The following is a 20,927-nucleotide window of genomic DNA, read 5'->3' as shown; positions in this document are numbered from 1 at the left end:
TGTGAGAGTGCAGCTTTAAATTTAAGAAATTGTTATTCATGCCCTATTCTTTATCTTGGTGTTGTACAATTTATTTACTTTCTCTTCCAATAGAGATGTAAATAAGTTAATGCTGGGAGATTATTCACGGGCCGTACAGAGTCTGATCTGCAAGGCCCACAAGATTGGGTGGTTGATGCAGGTCAACACAGACGGTTACACACCAAACAGACGGCTAAACCTTGCCATGGGGCTATCATCTATACATATTGCTCAGTTATATGAGGTAATGATACACACCAAACAGACGGCTTAACCTTGCCATGGGGCTATCATCTATACATATTGCTCAGTTATATGAGGTAATAATACACACCAAACAGACGGCTTAACCTTGCCATGGGGCTATCATCTATACATATTGCTCAGTTATATGAGGTAATAATACACACCAAACAGACGGCTTAACCTTGCCATTGGGGCTATCATCTATACATATTGCTCAGTTATATGAGGTAATAATGCACACCAAACAGACGGCTTAACCTTGCCATGGGGCTATCATCTATACATATTGCTAAGTTATATGAGGTAATAATGCACACCAAACAGACGGCTTAACCTTGCCATGGGGCTATCATCTATACATATTGCTCAGTTATATGATGTAATAATTCATGTTTTTATATACTTAAATGACACTTTTGCATGAAATTTACTGCCTTTTACAAGTTTTTTTTCCCTAGCAAAACATATTTCATTTTCCCTCAAAATTGATCAATCTTATCATTCAATACGAATGATGGACATGAATGAATAAAGGAAAAGTATAAGGCTGAAGCTACTTAAATAATGAACTAATATTATAAAGATTTTACAGTAAGTTGTATAGAAATTGTCTATTAATTGTGTGAAAGAATATGTTTATATATGTTCATCTTTTATTTCTGGCATGATCTTATTTTCCCCAAATATAAGACTCGTCACACTTTTTTACAATGAAGAAGGCACAATTCTCGGGTAATATGCTCAGCATCCAGGAAGAGACACAGCAACGGAAACTTTGTTTTAATTAAGGGAAGGAATCTTGTATTGGTTTTAATGAGATGGACTATTTTGTAATTAAAATCAAATATGTCTGTCCTATTCAGGTTTTGGGTGAAACATTTGTCTCAAAACATTTGTCTCAAATTGTTTGTTTCTAACTGTGTATCTCAAAATGTTTGTCCCGAAATGATTGCCTCAAAACGTTTGTCTCAAAACATGTGTCTCAAAAGTCAAAATGTTTTCTTCAAAACATTTGTCCCAAAATGTTTTCCAATGAAACGTTTGTCTCAAAACAATTGTCTCATAATATTTGTCTAATAACATTTGTTTCAAAACGATGAACTCTTCATGTTTGTCTGAAAATCCTTTGTTTCAATATGTTTGTTTCAAATTGTTTGTCTAAAAAAGCGTTTGCTTCGTTAAGGCTAAAATACCTGGTGATATTTTGTAAGATAAAGTAAATACAAGATCTCAATAAAAACTGGTGTTGCATTCTTTCAGGCCAAATGGAAGGACTAAGACAAAATAAACCTGTTGGTAAGACCAGTCTTTTCTTTATGTTGTACGTTTTTCTGTGTTTTCAAAGAAAATAAGTCAAGGTAATGTGAGAGCCTTGGTGTCGTTGCCAGCTACGCAGCGTAGACGTTGTCATGCACAAAATTAAACCTAGGCTCTAACTCATAAAACTTTGACTCCTCATATCCCTATAGGGACATTAAAATATATAATTATTTAGTCAATGACTTATATAGTAACTGATTAGCTTCGACTTCACAAGTGCCTCCAGGGACTGTAAAACATGTTTCCCTGCAAACATTTGCAGATTCGCTTTGACTTCTCATAAGCTGTCCTTAACAATTTTGAAATCATTCAAGATGTTTTAGGAATACTGGCTTTAATTGTTAACTTTATATACTTCTGGTATGAAATTAAAATATATAAATAATTATGATGCTCTCATTAAATGATCATAAATAACTTGATGAGGCTTGTTCCCCAGGTAACCAACATATGTAGCGAGATATGTTTGACATTGCTGTGCGATATCGTCGACAGGTTGACCCAGAACAGCCGGTATTGTGGCTCGTTAACTCCCCGACCATATACACAAAGATGGATATAAAAATGTTCTCACACTTGTAAAGTAAGTAAATGTGCTTACTTCCATTTTTTCATGCAATGTAGATTCAGTACTTAAATGAAAAAGTAAGAAAGAAAAAAACACATTGGAACTTTATTTTCATTTATTGGTGGAAATGTGTTAGCATTTTTAAAATGCTGTATTTTGATGCTTTACTTTTGTGTCGCCTGTGAAGCATATGGTTGCCTTGTCTGGCTTTAGCAATGCCTGCATCACAGTTTCGTTTCCGATTTATATCTAATTAATATTTTATTTTCAGTCTTAAAACTTGGTATGCACATATGTCTTGGACATATTTAGTAGCCCTTTTGATTGTAGAGTCTGAAGGTCAGAAGTCATGGACTTGGTATTTATGTAAACAAATGTTGGCGCTTCCGACAGGCGACACATCCCATTCTAGAAATGGAGTTAAAGGACAAGAAAATACTTAGCATCACAGATAATCCATATTGTTTTCATCATTTTCAGAGGTTCCATCCACAATATAAAGACAATGCCATATTTCAACCTGGTGTTTAAATTGTTAAAAACAATGCTGGAACATTATTCTGACTCTGGGTAAGTTTTTAAGCATCAGGCCCTCTGTCTTGCGATATACATTTATCGAACGCTTGTTGATAGGATGACCCCAATGAGTATGGCCTGTTCAATTTATATGTACAAATATAGTATGAATAAAACAAAATACTGAAAAAAGGACCTCGATTGTCTTGTGAGAACAGTGGCTTGTTGCTTTTCTCTTATAATATGTCAGCTTACCAAAGGGTTTTTTGTACTCTGCTTGAAAAGGGTTCTCTTGTACTCTGTCTACTTACCAAGGGTTCTCTTGTACTATGTCTACTTACCAAGGGTTCTTTTGTACTCTGTCTACTTACCAAGGGTTCTCTTCTACTCTGTATACTCACCAAGTGTTCCCTTGTACTCTGTCTACTTACCAAGGGTTCCCTTGTACTCTGTCTACTTGCCAAGGGTACTCTTGTACACTATCTACTTACCAAGGGTTCCCTTGTACTTACCAAGGGTTCCCTTGTACTATGTCTACTCACCAAGGGTTTTCTTGTACTCTGTCTACTTACCATGGGTTCCCTTGTACTATGTCTACTTACCAAGGATTCCCTTGTACTCTGTCTACTGACCAAGGGTTCCCTTGTACTCTGTCTACTTAGCTAGGGTTCTCTTGTAAACTGTCTACTTACCAAGGGTTCCCTTGTACTCTGTCTACTTACCAAGGGTTCCCTTGTACTCTGTCTACTTACCAAGGGTTCTCTTGTACTCTGTCTACTTACCAAGGGTTCCCGTTTACTCTGTCTACTCACCAAGGGTTCTCTTATGCTCTGTCTACTTACCAAGGGTTCCCTTGTACTCTGACTACTTACCAAGGGTTCTCTTGTACTCTGTCTACTCACCAAGGGTTCTCTTCTACTCTTTCTACTTATCAAGGGTTCCCGTGTACTCTGTCTACTTAGCAAGGGTTCCCTTGTACTCTGTCTACTTACCAATTGTTCCCTTTTACTCTGTCTACTTACCAAGGGTTCCCTTTTACTCTGTCTACTTGCCAAGGGCTCTTGTGTATCCTGTCTTCTTCTAGGGTACTCTTGAGTAATTGCCAAGGGTTTTCGTGTACCCTGTCTTCAAACCAAGGGTACTTTTGTACTATGTCTATTTGCCAAGGGTTCTCCTGTACCCAGTCTTCTTACTAAGGATACTCAGGTACTCTGTCTACTTGCAAAGGGTTCTTGCGACCCTGTCTTCTTACCAAGGATAATCAGGTACTCTGTCTACTTGCAAAGGGTTCTTGCGTAGGGGACTATAAAACTATATATTCTGGCCAAGGGCACTCTTATACTTTGTCTTCTTCCAACGGTTTTTTTGTACTCTGTCTTCTTGCCAAGGGCACTCTTGTACTCTGTCCACTTGCCAAGGGTACTCTTGTATTGTGTCTACTTGCTAAGGGCACTCTTGTACTGTGACTGCTTGCCAATGACACTCTTGGAACTCTTGTACTGTGTCTACTTGCCAATGACACTCTTGTACTGTGTCTACTTGCAAAGGGAACTCTTGTACTGTGTCTACTTGCCAGTGACACTCTTGTACTGTGTCTACTTGCAAAGGGAACTCTTGTACTGTGTCTACTTGCCAGTGACACTCTTGTACTGTGTCTACTTGCAAAGGGAACTCTTGTACTGTGTCTACTTGCCAGTGACACTCTTGTACTGTGACTGCTTGCCAATGACACTCTTGTACTGTGTCTACTTGCAAAGGGAACTCTTGTACTGTGTCTACTTGCCAATGACACTCTTGTACTGTGTTTACTTGCAAAGGGAACTCTTGTACTGTGTCTACTTGCCAGTGACACTCCTGTACTGTGACTGCTTGCAAAGGGCACTATTGTACTGTGTCTACTTGCAAAGGGAACTCTTTTACTGTGTCTGCTTGCAAAGGGAACTCTTGTACTGTGTCTACTTGCCAATGACACTCTTGTACTGTGACTGCTTGCAAAGGGCACTCTTGTACTCTGTCTACTTGCCAAGGGTACTTGTGTACTGTGTCTACCTGCCAAGGACACTCTTGTACTGTGACTGCTTGCCAATGTCACTCTTGGAAGTCTTGTACTGTGTCTACTTGCCAGTGACACTCTTGTACTGTGACTGCTTGGAAAGGGAACTCTTGTACAGTGTCTTCTTGCCAGTGACACTCTTGTACTGTGACTGCTTGCAAAGGAAACTTTTGTACTGTGTCTACTTGCCAATGACACTCTTGTACTGTGACTGCTTGCAAAAGGCACTCTTGTACTCTGTCCACTTGCCAAGGGTACTTGTGTAATGTGTCTACTTTCCAAGGGCACTCTTGTACTGTGACTGCTTGCCAATGTCACTCTTGGAACTCTTGTACTGTGTCTACTTGCCAGTGACACTCTTGTACTGTGCCTGCTTGCAAAGGGAACTCTTGTACTGTGTCTTCTTGCCAGTGACACTCTTGTATTGTGACTGCTTGCAAAGGAAACTCTTGTACTGTGTATATTTGTCAATGACACTCTTGTACTGTGACTGCTTGCAAAGGGCACTATTGTACTCTGTCCACTTGCAAAGGGAACCCTTGTACTGTGTCTGCTTGCAAAGGAAACTCTTGTACTGTGTCTACTTGCAAAGGGAACTTTTGTACTGTGTCTACTTGCAAAGGAAACTTCGTACTTGTTTACTTGCAAAGGGAACTCTTGTACTGTGACTGCCTGCAAAGGGCACTCTTGTACTGTGTCTACTTGCAAAGGGAACTCTTGTACTGTGTATACTTGTAAAGGGCACTCTTGTACTGTGTCTATTTGCAAAGGGCACTCTAGTTTTATGTTTACTTGGCATTGACACTATTGTACTGTGTCTTCTTGCAAAGGGCACTCTAGTTTTATTTTTGCTTACCATTGACACTCTTGTACTGTGTCTACTTGCAAAGGGCACTCTAGTTTTATGTTTACTTGCCATTGACACTATTGTACTGTGTCTACTTGCATAGAGCACTCTAGTTTTATGTTTACTTGCCATTGACACTATTGTACTGTGTCTACTTGCAAAGGGCACTCTAGTTTTATGTTTACTTGCCATTGACACTATTGTACTGTGTCTAATTGCCAATGGCACTCTAGTTTTATGTTTTCTTGCCAATGACACTATTGTACTGTGTCTACTTGCAAAGGGCACTCTAGTTTTATGTTTACATGCCATTGACACTATTGTACTGTGTCTACTTGCAAAGGGCACTCTAGTTTTATGTTTACTTGCAAGTGACACTATTGTACTGTGTATACTTGCAAAGGGCACTCTTGTACTGTGTCTACTTGCAATTTACGCTCTTATTTTGTGTCTACTTGCCATTTACACTCTAGTTTTATGTTTACTTGCCATTTACACTCTTGTACTGTGTCTACTTGCAAAGGGCACTCTAGTTTTATGTTTACTTGCCATTGACACTCTTGTACTGTGTATACTTGCAAAGGGAACTCTTGTACTGTGTCTACTTGCCATTTACACTCTTGTTTTGTGTCTACTTGCCAAAGACACTCTTGTTATATGTCTGCTTGCCATTTACACTCTTGTTCTCTGTCTACTTGCCAAGGGGACTCTTGTCTCCTGTTTTTATGCCTAGGTCACTCGTGTCATCTGTCTTTTTGCAAAGGGCACTCTTGTCTTCTGTCTTCTTGCTGAGGTTCTGTTGTACTAAGTATATGCTGTTTCGGATCTATTTTCAATTTGTTGATACCTGAATCGAAAAAAAGAATTTTCCTCAAAGTTCAACTTTTCGTAGGAAATTTATATCGCTCGTTTAGGTTCGAGGTTTCTCCTAGGGTTGCATGGTTAATTAAATGGCATACAAATAGTGACAGAATAGGGTAAAATTGCCATACTGTTTTATTTACTAGCCTACAATTATATTTTATATATTTTTAGTGAGAAAAAGAAGTCCCACCAGACAAGCGCTAAGGATGGGATAGAGAATGCGGAGACTTGCGAGGATCTGCTTGAGGTCACAAAGGTTAATGCGCACAATGTACGACATACTAGCTTCATATCGTAGTACTAATGCATGTCACAACATCACTGTTTCCGGAAATACAAAAACAATTAAGACTGAAAATAGTTAACACTGTCAAAAAGCTTTTTATTGTATTCGCTGAAAAAAGATCGTGTAAAAATTAAAGACGGGGGGGGGGGGCTAATTTGGAAGTGTTTTTTCATCATCTTGAAGCCAAAATGGTTCAATATTAGAGCTTTGAACATCTTAAATTGCACACAAAAATGCTTGTATCACACTTTTCTTTTTTCTATTTAGTACATCTGTTTTTTCGGGGGAGAAATAGTTTAGGTATTGTTATATCTTTGGTGTTGTCCGCGTCTTTCTGGTGCAAAAACAATTATCTTAAACCTCTTCAAGGCATTCATATGAAGCTTGGTACAAATATTGCAAGGCACTATACACACATGTTTAGCAAGGTCCACAACACTAGCTTAAATAACTGTCAAGTATTCTCAATTTACCACCCCCACAACCCACAACAACACCAGACAAGCATTGGCATTCTCTTTTTGGTCCATAATTTTCATTTTTTATGACTGATTTATCGCTTTTGCATTTGGCCATTTCATGCTTATTTTCCGTACAATGTTTCAGATTAAGAAAAAATGCTTTCGTTATAATAAATGTTTTAAAATCAATTTACCTGCCATTTTTTCTACATATTTTTACTGAAGATTAACTGTTAATATCAGTCTTTCTACCAGTGCTAGTCAGCATTCTTTAACAAGACCTGCCATATAAAATCAAGAATTGGAGCAAGCCCAGAAAATATTTTACTACTGCAGCGCTTGAGCTGTTGTTGTTATTTTGTATGATGTACTGTGATTTATGATACAGGGTTTTTTGTTGCTATTTTGGAAGACACTTATTACAATAGGAAATTTTTGTAGCATTTTGCATCAGTTCTGAGATTTTCAAGCTACTTATATTCAACTACTATTATATTCAATGTTGTGAAATTCAGCAAGAAACGATGGTATAGTTTAAATACCAGTCAACTTGTACACTTCTCTCTTTTCAGGAAGGTAAATACTTTAAAAAAGAGATTTTTTTCTAGTTAAGTATAGACAAAAAAGTTTTGGGGAATATGTTTAATATTCGGACCTTTTAAAAGGCTGAACCCCCCCTGTAATCTCGATATAAATATTACTTAAATCAATATACTTGATGTTGTGACTCGTAGTTATTGGTGTTGGTGTTATATATTTCATAATTAGTATTCTTTAGTACAATGTAGTTTTTCAGTTTGAGTTTATTCTTTTATATATGAGATAGTTAGAAGTCAAAGTGGAACAAGTATTTAGTTATTAAACACGTGGGGCCTTTTGCATGGGGTCTAACCCACCTTTGAAGGTTAAACATTTCATTTGGAAACAAATATACATGTGTATATAATACTTTTGAAATTATAAAAGCTCTCCTGGATTGAAATTGATTTTCATTCTATATTTTCTTTCTTTAAGTGATTATTACTTGAGCACTGAGCATGAAGTGCTCAAGATGAGCTATTGTAATCGGTTGAGCGTCGTTTATCGTTCGTTGTCAACAATTGCTTAAACAATATCTCCTCCTTAATTGCTTAGACAATTTTGATAAAACTTCTCTAGGATGTTTCTTGGGTGTTGCCCTTTCCAATGTGTTCAAAATAAATGAATTCCATACACAACTATGGTCATGGCAACCGAAAGGAAAAACTTGAAAAAAATATTCTTGACAAAAAATGTTAGTCAAAGACCTTAAATTTTTTGTGTTTAACATTGCTTGTGGTCCTCTACCAAGATTGTTCAAGTATGCCTTTAGGGGTCAAAATTTACAACACCCTGGAGGTCACCTGTTTAAAGTTACGTTACGACAAGTTTATTCTGTTCCAATAGTGCCTCTGGGATCAAAACTGGCCACAACCCGGTGGGTCACAAGTTTCCTAAAGACTAAGATACGGAATTTAAGAAAATCTTCTTGACTGAAACCGCTAGCCCTCGACCCTCAATAATTTGAATGTAGCATCATATAGTGGTCCTCTACCAAGTTTGTTCAAATAATGCACCTAGGGTCAAAACTGGCCCTATCCATTATGATACTTTCTTATCTTTGAACCTAAAGCAATAAAATTGAAACCATGTGTACAGTTTTGAAAACAAATATCAATGGTGTCCTAAGATGACCTTGACTTTGACATCAATGAAAATTGAAACCGTGTTTATTGTTTAAAAAAATATCAATGTTGTGCTTGGATGACAATGACTGTGCTTTGACCCACGGTCTTATTTTTGGAACAAAGGAGTAAAATTTGAACCATGTGTTCAGTTTGCATACAAATTTTGTCCTGGAATGACATTGACTGTGACCTTTTGACCTACTTTCTTATTTTTGAAAGTACAGCAATTAAATTTGACCATGTGTGCAGTTTTGAAAACAAATGTCAATGATGTTCTCTAGATTACATTGACTTTGACCTTTTGACCTACTTTCAGTTTTTGAAGGTAATCAATACAATTTGGACTGGTCATATGTACAGTTTTGAAAACAAATATCAAGGTTGTGTTAGGAATATGGTTTTTGATGCATGTATGTTTGCAGTTATGAAAACAAATAACAAGTTTAGATACTCGGTGTGAAGCATTGTCTAATAGTCCTCTACCAAGAATGTTCAAATTATATCCCTGGGTTCAAAATTGTACCCGCTCTGAGGGTTACCTGTGTTTCATAGAGATATAAAGGTTAAACTCTTCTCTGAAACTGCAAGGCCTAAAGCTCTACATTTGGTGTTAAACTTGTCTAGTGGTCCTGGGGTCGCCTATTTTACATAGAGATATGTAGACATTATTGACCTTATTTACTTATATGAAGCTACAGCAATAAAATTTGGACCATGTGTACATTTTTGAAAACAAATACCATGCTTAGATATTTGATTTCAATGGTCCTCTACCAAGATTGTTCAAATGATGCCACTGGATTCAAAATTGACACCACCCAATGATATGCAGGGTTACATGGAGCTATAAAGGAAAAAATTGTCTTGTCTGAAACCATAAGAATCAAAGTTTAAAACTTTCACTCAGGTAATATACGGCCATCATGACATTTTTATTTTTTTTTTCAGTAAATTCAAAATTTTAAACTTTCACTTAATAGGTAATTATACATGACATTCTTGTTTTTTCAGTCATAAATTGATTTTATAAAGTGGGTTGGTTATTCCGCAATATACGCATGCACACTGGCTAGATTATTTGACGGTTAAGTAAATGAAAAAAAAATCTTATTAAATATACAGTCGAAACTCGTTATGTCGACTTTGTCGGGACCTAGGGAAAAAAAGTCAACATAACGAACATTCTACACATCCGAATTCAGAAAAATATCACCAATCCCAACGCATTTGAGTTCGAGTTATGTCCGATGTCCGACTTCTGCAATTGAACGGTCTTGTTACATGTTACCATCGTGAAAACAACTAACATATTTTTGAAAAAAATGATTTATTTGTGTCAAATTTATTTAATTCAATTCAATTCATTGGTTTAAAAAATATGTTTTATACATGCAGTGTAGAGAAATTTCTTCGTCATGTAACTTTCATTGTTGTCGATGTTTTCCTATGATGTCATCGAGGTCCTGGTGCGTTTTTTTCTTTAATCAAAAACATAAACAAACAACTTTAATTATTCACACTTATTAAATAACCTCCAATTATGACAGTTTGTTATTTTGACACGCACGGTAAATTAGCGAACCGTCATATTTTGCCACCTACAGCTCGATCTACAGTTCGACAAAAGGGACAAGGGAAATGTGTGAAATTCGACCACAGGGACTGAACTAGGAGGGCGACATAGCAAAAAAATCGATAAGAAAAATAGACACAAGCAAATTTATTTTTATATAGAATAAGAAGGAATAAATTCGGGACCGAAGAAAAAAGTCGACTCAACCGGAAAGTCGAGATATCCGACGTCGACATAGCGAGTCTGGACTGTATATTATATTCTTTTTCTTTTTTTTGTAGAACAAGTATGTTTTTTCTTTGAAAACTGTGTGACTGTTATACATGTGCTTCAGTCACTATTGATTAATGTGTATAGCAATATCCAATAGCGTGTATGTAAGACTGGTTGTTTGTATTGTCCAGACTGGTTTGTTCACTTGCACACCCAAGGATACGTCACAGGTAGGTATCATCCTTTTCCTCGGCAGAACACCTCCTTCTCCTCTCCTAGCCTAAATGAGTAATCTTTTTTTCTATTTTAAACACCTGAAGGCGAATAGGAAACAGAAATGGTACGCATGAGTATGTATGTGCTAGTGTATGTGCATCGCATTATGTTTTGTCTTGAGCATAATTCCTAAAGGGTTTCAGGTATTAACTTCAAATTGCATCAGCAAATTTATCATTTTGAGAAGATGTGCAGCGTACAGAAACCATAACTCTGGCTATGTTCTTAAAGATATTGCCCTTTGTTCATATTCACACTGAATTTTTGTCCTGAGCATATCTCAATAAGTGTTTGAGGTATTGACTGCAAATTTCATATACAGATTCATCATATTGAGCAGAAGTGAAGTGCACAAGAACCACAACTCTGGCTGCAATATTTGCATAGTTTATAATGGGTATTTTTTATTTTCATACTTAATTTTTGTCTGAGGCATAAGTCCAAAAGACTGAGGAATTAATTTCAAACTTCACATAAAGACATATATATCCTACTTACACAATAACCATAACTCTGATGAAGTTTGATGTTTTAGTAATTGTCTTTTGTTCCTTTTTCAAGAAGCATAATTCCCAACTGGAACCTAACACGCCAAAACACTTTTTATCAATTGTGACCTTAGTCCTTTGTTCTATTGATGAAGGATTCTTGTTCTATTGATTAAGGATGATTTAGCATGGTAAAACTACAAGCCTGTGCTGTCTAATTTTATTTCACCTTCTTTAAATTAACAACTTTATTACCTCTTACAAAGCTCTGAACAGTCGGCCCAGTGTCTTAAAGCTGTTAATTTCTATGAAATTATTTCATTTAGAATATCTTTAATACCATGCATAGGTTCAATAACCTACGTGGGATACGGGCAAACCTAATCCACTGGTGATACGGGCAAACCCTGTGCCTCTAGTTAGTAGGTTCAGTTATCCAAGAGTAATACGGGCAAACCCTGTGCCTCTAGTGGGTAGGTTCAGTTATCCAAGAGTGATACGGGCAAACCCTGTGCCTAAGTGGGTAGGTTCAGTTAGCCACGGGTGATATGTGCAAACCCTGTGCCTCTAGTGGGTAGGTTCCGTTATCCACGGGTGATACGGGCTATACATGTGCTATTTGTCTCTTTAATAGTTTATATTTTCAATAATGAATGCGTTTTTTTCACCGAACGAATAAGATGACTCATTTAAACCTCTTTGCTGAAGCGATTGAATCATGACATTTCCTAAAAGCATTACACTATTTTATAGTTCTTTTTATAATACCTTAATTACAATGAATGGAGTAGTTAAGCTTTGCTGTGCATTTAATAATAATGTCATATTTACTGATTGAGGGATTGGCTCATTGTAATCGCTTGAAGACTGAAGTTAAAACCATATGCTGTTAATCGCATGTTACCAAAATAAATGATTACTTGTATAGAACAATTAGTTTAAGTGTTGCTTAACCCTTTCCTTCATTGAAAAGTGGCCACATCACCTCTCCCTATTTCATGCCTTAAACTTGGGGTAAAATGTGTGTGTTTGTACTGTTTAAAGGAAATTAGGAAGTACTTGGTCATTATTCTTAGTATACAAATGTATGCTTTAAAAGTAGAAACTTAATAGAAGGCACTCTTATCAGTAGTATTTCTACCCTAGACATGATTTTGATTTGCCTGGTACATTTTAGACCCCCTGCTAATCCCTGTCCAATTTTAAGCATTACATTGACCTATTCATTGGCAAATTTCATCACAGCCAAGAGATGATCACCTGATACATCCAGATTTAACAAAGGCCTTTTGTATAAGCTTTTTACACTAATATCCTTATTTATAGTGGAATGTTTTTGCTAATTAGTCCTTGATAGGGAATTTGGCATATGAAAATAGGTCATCAGTTCAGCCCCACCATACCCTTATTAAGATCATCTATTTTTCGGGGAAAAATAGTGTAGGTATTGGCTTAACCTTTATGTCTTTGTTGGCTTCATTGGCGACATTAAGTAAAAACTGTGACCATTACCATGATTTAAGAATCATTCAAAGGCGCATTATATAGCATGTTGTATTTTTTTATTATTATATTTAACTTTTAATTCCTTTCCATCTACCTATAGTGTACACCATTAAATTAAACTTGGTACACATAATGCCAAAGAAAATACATATATCTTTTGCTCTAATAGTTGACAAGGAATGCCCCTTGTTGGTCTAAATTACGGTCGAGATACTTCTTAATATTTTATGTGTGTTTACTTAAAAGCTCGTTATCATTGACCTCGTTGTTTTCATCTTGCAGTATGTCTTTGTTCATTGCTGTGGCATTGACTTTGATCATTATGTGGATATTGTCATCTGTCACATGTACAACTCATAGATTGAGTAATTTTAGTATGAGTCTGTTAATGCTGATTGCGTAGAAATATATAAAAAAGCATCTTGGTTTATGATTGTTATAAACATTACTATCATTAACAAAGGTTTTTTCAGTCACAAATAAGATTTTTAAATGTGCTCAATTTATGATGGATGTCGCTTGATTTTTATGTACCACAAATACAGACTACTTATAAAAGAATAATGTTAATTTATAATGTACGCTTAAATCGTACAGATGTCTCAAAATCTAGGATTTTTTAAGTGCTTCAAAACACATGATGATTGCATAAGTGTTCCAAAATACATTTTAATTGTATTAAAGTGTCCTAAAATACAATATAATTGTAGAAAAGTATCCCACAACACATGATAATTTTATAAAAGTGTCCCAAAACACATGATAATTGTGGTACCTTGCTTGTTCACAGCACCAGCAGACAGACCAGAGCGGGTTTGTGGTATCAACACAGGTACCAAGTATGAGAAAACGGTCAGAAAAGGATCGGCTTGAGGGGGCCATGCTGGTACTTACTGATGATGTGTGAGTTGATCTTTACATTTTACTCTTCATTGCATTGCCCAGTATGAGTTATCAAGGGTTTTCTGTCTTATGATTTGAGGCCGAAACTCGGCCACCTCAAAAGTATATATTTCTCCCTATAATTTCGTGTCAAAATCCCCTTTAGCTTTTTCTGTTTTTGAAGAATTTTATTTTATCAATATAGGACAAAAAACAGCGATGATGCATGCTTTTTTTACTCTGCATTACTATGTCATTAGAAATCACTTACACTAAATTCATATAAAAATAAATATAACTTGTGGTCACTTTTCCACATAAAATTACCATTTTACCCGACCCAATTCCCTTAGAGCTGAGAGACAGCCCTGGAAAACAGTCAGAGAATGACCGCCTCTAGGCTGATGCCATGCTTGATGATGAATGAAGGATTCTCTAAATTATCCATTTGCCCTCCCATCACCCTCTTACATTGCTCAGTATGTCTAACGGATAACATTTATAGCACAACCGCATCAAGGGGGCCATGCATGTACTCACTGATGATGAATGAGGGATTCTCTTAAAAATATTTATTCCCCCAGTCGGCCTCCCATCACTCTCTTACATTGCTCAGTATGTCTAACGATAACATTTATAGCTCAACCGCCTCAAGGGATCCATGCTTTTTTTCTCACTGATGTTGAGGTAGGGATGCTCTAAAACATTATTCATTTCCCTATTGGCTCTCCAACCACCCACTTACCTGACCAATAATGATACCTGTCTAAGCCTTGTAAAATTTCAGTGTGTATGAATATATTGATTGAACTCATAAATTGTTATTTAAGTCTTATGGCTTTTTACTTTTTGATAAAATGTTGGAAATAAAAGCTTGTCTAAGAAGATCAAATTATTCATGCAAGTAACATAATCACATAATAATAACATTTCTTAAACCAGTGAGAAGCAGACATTATTTACAATAGAGGTAGCCAACACCCGGCCCCGGACAGCGGACTACCACGCCGAGCTGGACTACATCTATAACTAGCTCCAGGATGAAATACGGCGGACTGGATCCAGTAAAGTCTCTGTAAGTTTGAACATGGTAGTAAATGTAATGTACAGGATGATATTGTAACTTTTCCTTATTTTCTTTCGTTTTATTTCCAGTCTAATATGATTTTAAAACTATTTTGTCTGCGAAAAATCAGAATAGCATGAAAGGATTTGTTTAAAAGATATTTCAACACTGAATCTAGCTTTTATAAAGTGTATACTAATTTATTTCGCTTCATTTGTGATACAGCTGGACGCTGATATGAAACGCTAGGGAGTTCGTTTCCTGGGAAGAAACCAGTACTTATTCTTTCTTTTAGAGGCTAAGAGAACGATTTCCTGGTGGGATGGATCCCAGGACGTCTGCATGAGAGGCAGTCACCCTTACCATATTCATCTTTATCCTTTCCAGCTTATATTAATTACTGGATCTTTTTTGTCTATAACTTAGTCATGATCACTAATTTGGCAGGAAATGCCATTTAATGGATCAGACAATAAACATTATCCATTTCATGTGCTTCCTGTCTATAACTTAGTTATGATCTCTCATTTGGCAGGAGATGGATCCAGGGATCAACATTATTATGTCGATGTCATTTCTGTCTATAACCTCATCATTAACTATCGTTGGGCAGGAAATGGATCCAGTGATCAACAATATCCTGTCCATGTCATTCCTGTCTATAATTTAATCATGATCTCTTATTTGGCAGGAAATGGATCCAGTGATCAACATTATCCTTTTCAATATCGTACTACTTCTACAACCTGATGCCTCTTTCTCGGGGATCTAGGTACGGCCTACATGTTCTATACTACTGTATACTGTTAGTTATTTATGTTTGCTTGAGAAGACAGCTTAAGGCTGATCAGAGTTACTCTTTAGTATATTTCCTTCATATTAATCAGTACTAGTGTCATTTCCGAGAGGTCAGGAGAACGTACCCCCAGTGGGGATCGAAGCTCAACCTCTTGGGTGAAATATGGACACCTATTTACAAGTAACTAGATTACTTCCACTAAAGCAATATGTTTTATGAATTACACTGTTTATCCTCAAGATTGACTTTCCGATGACTTCTGACATAGTAAATGATTTGATGCCAGGTATTGTACAATAATACAATTTTGGTATCATTTGAAAGGTATTCGCTTGTTGATCACTATATGTAAAGTGAATGGAACCTAGGACATGAAGTATTTACAATTTGTATCATATCTTGCTATTTTTACTGCAAATGACATATCTTGCAATCTTTGAAAGCCATCTAAAACGAACTTATTTGTTGTATGTTTCCGTTTAATGTTTTACATTTTCTTTTACTGCACATAAAACCCTTTCGAATGATACCAGATAATATGGTGTAACCAGGCATTCAAACTTTGCATGTTTGTGAGTGAGATACCTTAAAATGATATATTTGTTACTGAATGGTTCGTAATGGTTGCTTGAAAGAGCATTATGCCAACAAGATGATGTTCTGTTTACAAGTTTGAACTCCTATTGTATTTATTTCTTAGGGGTCTGTTTTATGAAAGAATCTTTAAGTTAGCAAAGAATCTTTAAGTTAGTCATAACTTCAAAAATCTTTAGTCTGTATAAATATCAAAAATAACAACAGGTTGATTGTCTTTTGTTTTTTAACTTTGTGATCATTTGTTGATACTGGCTAAATTTACACAAATATCTAGCAGAATATTGAAACATGTGACAATGAGATACTTTCAATTTTGACTAGTTCTACGATCAACAGTTTGTGGAGGAGGTTTGTATTATTGTTAATTTCAACATCAACTAGTGTACAATGTTGTTATTTGTTTCAGTGCTGTGGCGTATTCGGTGGCCCTTGGTCTAATAATGTCTGTGGGTCGGCAGGTCACAGGGAAACTTCCTACTAGCAAGGTACGTTCTGGTGATATGAGTAATTTGCATGCATGCCTACTGTATTGTTTCCCCCTTCCATGCATGGCAGACACATGGCAATTATTTTGTCATACGCGGTTGTCCGCAACGTCACACTTTTTGTTATCTGACCTATGTTACAGTTGTTACAGATGGAGTCGATGTTATCTTGCCTATGTTACAGATGTAAGGGATGGAGGCTTTCTTATCTTTCCTATTTTATAGTTGTTACAGTCAGAGAATATGTTATCTGCCTGTGTTTCAGTTGTTAGAGATGAAGGCTATGGAACCTATCTTTTCTACATTTGTTAGAGACTATGATATCTCGCCTTTGTTTCAGTTGCTAGATACTGGCGCTTTGTTATATGTTGCCTGTGTTTCAGTTGTTAAGAGATGGAGTCTTTGTTATCCTGCCTGTGTTTCAGTTGTTAAGAGATGGAGTCTTTGTTATCCTCCATGTGTTTCAGTTGTTAAGAGATGGAGTCTTTGTTATCCTCCCTGTGTTTCAGTTGTTAAGAGATGGAGTCTTTGTTATCCTTCCTGTGTTTCATTTGTTAAGAGATGAAGTATTTGTTATTTTGCCTGTGTTTTAGTTGTTTGAGGCTATGCTATACATCATATGTTGCAGTAAGAGAATGAGACTATGTTATCTTTCCTTTGATACAGTTGTTAGAGACTATGTTATCTAGCCTGTGTATCAGTTGTTAGAGATGAAGGCTAGTTATTTTGCCTGTGTTTCATTGTTTGAGATAGAAGCTATGTTACCTTGCATGTGTTTCAGTTGTTAGAGATGGTGGCTATGTTATCTTGCCTGTGTTTTAGTTGTTAGAGATGGAGGCTATGATATCTTGCCTGTGTTTTAGTTGTTAGAGATGGAGGCTATGATATATTGCCTGTGTTTCAGTTGTTAGAGATGGAGGCTATGATATCTTGCCTTTGTTTCAGTTGTTAGAGATGGTGGCTATGTTATCTTGCCTGTGTTTTAGTTGTTAGAGATGGAGGCTATGATATATTGCCTGTGTTTTAGTTGTTAGAGATGGAGGCTATGATATATTGCCTGTGTTTCAGTTGTTAGAGATGGAGGCTATGTTATCTTGCCTGTGTTTTAGTTGTTAGAGATGGAGGCTATGATATCTTGCCTGTGTTTTAGTTGTTAGAGATGGTGGCTATGTTATCTTGCCTGTGTTTCATTGTTAGAGATGGAGGCTATGATATATTGCCTGTGTTTCAGTTGTTAGAGATGGAGGCTATGATATCTTGCCTGTGTTTTAGTTGTTAGAGATGGAGGCTATGATATCTTGCCTGTGTTTTAGTTGTTAGAGATGGAGGCTATGATATCTTGCCTGTGTTTTAGTTGTTAGAGATGGTGGCTATGTTATCTTGCCTGTGTTTCATTGTAAGAGATGGAGGCTATGATATCTTGCCTGTGTTTTAGTTGTTAGAGATGGAGGCTATGATATCTTGCCTGTGTTTAAGTTGTTAGAGATGGAGGCTATGATATTTTGCATGTGTTTCAGTTGTTAGAGATGGAGGCTATGATATTTTGCATGTGTTTCAGTTGTCAGAGATGGTGGCTATGTTATCTTGCCTGTGTTTTAGTTGTAAGGAGATGGAGGCTTTGTTATCTGGCTTGTCTTTCAGTTGTAAGGAGATGGATTATATATTATTATTGCCTGTGTTTCAGTTGCTACATATCAGGACTATGTTATATTGTATATGGTTCATTTGTAAGAGATTGGAGCTTTGTTATCTTGCCTTTGTTTTAGCTGCTAGAGATGGATACTATTTTATCTTGCCTATGTTTCAGTTGCTGGAGATGGAGGCTATGTTATCTTGTCTATGTTTCAGTTGCTAGAGATGGAGGCGATGTTATCTTGTCTATGTTTCAGTTGCTAGAGATGGAGGCTATGTTATTTTGACTATGTCTTAGCTGCTAGAGATGGAGGCTATGTTATCTTGTCTATGTTTCAGTTGCTAGAGATGGAGGCTATGTTATATGGGGCCCCTGACGCCTTTATAATGGTTACCAAACAGTGGATGAACATTAAACGGTATTTACGTTTGACTGTGTATAACTGGTTTTAAGAAAATTATATGTTATTTATGCTGAATAGTAAAAAGAAAAGATTTACAATGTTTTAATATAAGCTTACCTTTTTTTAAAGAAAAAAGTCGGGAGATTGTTATTGCTCAATGACTTTAATTTCAAATATGTTCCTGAGGATTTAACACAAAGTGTTACAAATTTCACATGTGTATTGTCCTGGCCCAAATGATTCTTGATATATTTTTAGTGAAGCAGATTGAGGTTTATATTTTATTTAAGAAATGAATTGCGGGATTGACGCCATGAACGCAGTTGGGCGGGTTAAAGTGTTTAGAGTCAATCCCTCAACTCATAACTTATATTTACACCATAAGTTATTATTTACGTCAGGAATTGTTAAAATAATACTTCATTTCTTTAAGAAAAACCTACAATAATTCTGCCTCACCTATTTTGCAAATAGAATGACAGGGCTTTTTCTATAGTACCCACGGGTCCGACTATCGGACCCATTCCCGAAGCAAAATATAAGATATTTTTCCCAATCTTCAGAAAAAAATCCCAAACCATTTTTTTTTAGAAATTATTTTTACCTGTACAGGTTCATTTTCAACATCCTAATAAATTATGTGATGTGAAGTTTTTTTGGTAATTGAACTCAGAAATTATTGATTTTCATCACATTCAGAGATATGAAATATTATCTGTCATGATTTATTGCAATAGATATTTACACCCCAAGGATTGATATTTCAGCCATTGTGGGTCTTTTAAAGGGAAAATAAACTAATATTAAATCATTTCCTAATTCACAGGAGACTAGACGGCTTTTCTTTTTACTGTAAAATTTCCATTTTCACGACGCAAAATTTCCCAAAATGTCTAGGGTCTTTTTTCCCAAAATGGGCAGAAAAAGCCCTGAACGACCCAACCGTAACCAGAAACACTTTACTCTTTTTGTCAATTTACGTCACATTAACGCGGGAAAAATCAATGACTCAAAATCAATGTTAAACATTAAATTAAAACACTTATGACAACAATATATTATGACAACAATATATTGAATATATCATAAATTTAAACTCACATATTTATTTAAGGAATTGAAAGTGAGGTGTAAATATTTAGCAATTTCAATGACTTACTTAAACTTGATTTGATTTAAAAAATGATCATTTTAAATTAATTTCCATTTCAAAGTCTCCAGACTCTTTTAAAAACAAAAAGTACAAATACACAATTTATACCGAAACAAAACCACCTGAGCTTGATGCTATTATAAGGGACAAACTTTAAAGCATTTGAGGTATTGTGGCCTGGACAAAGGTGGTATTTCTGATTGTTATCAGATCGGGAGAAAGATCAAGTAGTCAAATTTACAAGTATTATGTGTATGTGTAAGTAAAATGAAATGATTGTCCTCAATTCCAGATTGGCATCCCCCATGTCCGGACTGCCGAAGGTGTGGGAGACGTTCCCTACCGTGAGAAGTGCCCTCGAGGTTCTTAACGTCAACACCGACTCGTGCTCATAACCTACTCGCTCAACGAACATCAACGTCAACACAGACTCATGCTCATAACCTACACGCTCAACGAACATCAACTCAATTGACTTAAAATAATGACACCAACAGATTCCTCACACTGTATTTTCAAACATGTCAAATTTCTTTGCATGACAGAAGCGAATTTGATTCCCAAATATATCCAGTCAGTTACCTTTGTGGTTTCTTTAAACGCACACTTAAAATAGCTCATGGATGTGAACACATTTATTCGATGTTAATTTTGATGCTGAGAAGAAGTTACATTTTTATATTCAATTTGCTACAACTGCAAAAATAAATGTTTTTCTTATTTCGTATTTCAAGCGAGGGTTTACAATCTTGCAGTGGCTTCAAATATGGTAGGATGCAATTTTCAAAAATCACCATTTTTTTTTACTTTTTCATCAAATATGACTTATGTAAGATACTACCAGTCGTACATGAATAGCCATTTAATAAGGAAGAAATATGAAACCAGTTTAGGAAAGGATATAAAGTGAGCCTTTGGTCACCTTTAAACCCTATCCGTAACAAGTTTCAACTTTTTTTCATATT

General features: G+C 36.1%; 1 pseudogene; it reads left to right on the top strand.

Moving 5' to 3' along the window:
• Positions 1-20,378, top strand: part of LOC128208631 (tetratricopeptide repeat protein 13-like) — a 48,081-nt pseudogene extending 27,703 nt beyond the window's left edge.
• Positions 20,379-20,927: the final 549 nt, after the last annotated feature.

The sequence above is a fragment of the Mya arenaria genome, chromosome 11, assembly GCF_026914265.1.
Source record: "Mya arenaria isolate MELC-2E11 chromosome 11, ASM2691426v1".
Taxonomy (NCBI): Eukaryota; Metazoa; Mollusca; class Bivalvia; order Myida; family Myidae; genus Mya; species Mya arenaria.
The sequence above is the reverse complement of the archived record's forward strand: the minus strand, read 5'-3'. Positions and strand labels throughout refer to the sequence as shown.